Genomic DNA, 1,046 nt, shown 5'->3' with positions numbered 1-1,046 from the left:
ACTGTCGCTACAAGCATGCTTAGTGTGAGGGATTGCTGAAGAGTCAATGAGTCGATGCAATCAGCTGGTTTTCCTTAGATAGAAAACTTTGGATGATCTGGATCTATAAAGTGACCTGAGATGACATGATGTGAATTGGAGCTATAGAAATAAACTGAATAGAATTGAGTTATGAGGAGCAGGTTCTGCTGGTCTGAAGGACCAACAGAGGAACCGGCTTTGGTTTGACCAGAACAGACCAGAACAAATGGTCCAAAGTGTTGAATACGTTTATTTCCTCCCTCAAAAACAGTCCAGCTTGGAATCAATCGTCTACCAAAATAAATCTACGGGTCTAAAAACATCAGATGAACATCTGTAGATCTGAGCTGCTGCTGATGGAAGCGGCTGTCTTCTTCTCTGGTTCAGTCAGAAATGAAGTCCATCCATTTTCTCACCTTCAGAACCGACGTCTCAACCGGTCTGAACCGGACCAGCACCTGCATGTGGTGCAGAGCTACAGGTCAGCCTGAGGGTCAGATGAGCTCCATCCAGACCAGAACCCTCAGACCTTCAGGGTCCAGCCCAGTCAGCACCAGCTTCTGAAACCGTCCAGCAGGTACCAGAACCGGATCCATTGAAGGTCCAAAGGAAGAGGACTGGATCTGAGCCAGAGGTGGAAGACCTGATGTGTTCTGATGATCCTAGAACCTGAACGACGATGTCATCGGAGGAATTCTGGAGAACGGATCAGCAGAACCAGGTGAAGGTAGCGGACCTACAGGCAGCATTCTGATCTACTATTTACAGAACTGGATCAGCACAGAACCAGAACCTCCTGTGGCTTCATATGGATGAAGGTGGGAAATAGAAACAGCAGCAGCAGCGGATCATCAGAACCTTCTCCTGCTCTGACTGGACCCATCTGAGGGTCTCAGTCAGCCAGGAACGTCCCGGTAGAAACCCCCAGCAGAACCGCCTGACCCGCTGACCTTCAGCCCCCCCACTGGTTCATTTAAACCAGCAATGAACCCGGATCCTCACAGGCGCCCCCTACAGGCCGTCAG

This window comes from Cyprinodon variegatus, unplaced genomic scaffold, assembly GCF_000732505.1.
Source record: "Cyprinodon variegatus isolate N-32 unplaced genomic scaffold, C_variegatus-1.0 Scaffold101, whole genome shotgun sequence".
In the NCBI taxonomy this organism is placed as follows: domain Eukaryota; kingdom Metazoa; phylum Chordata; class Actinopteri; order Cyprinodontiformes; family Cyprinodontidae; genus Cyprinodon; species Cyprinodon variegatus.
The sequence above is the reverse complement of the archived record's forward strand: the minus strand, read 5'-3'. Positions refer to the sequence as shown.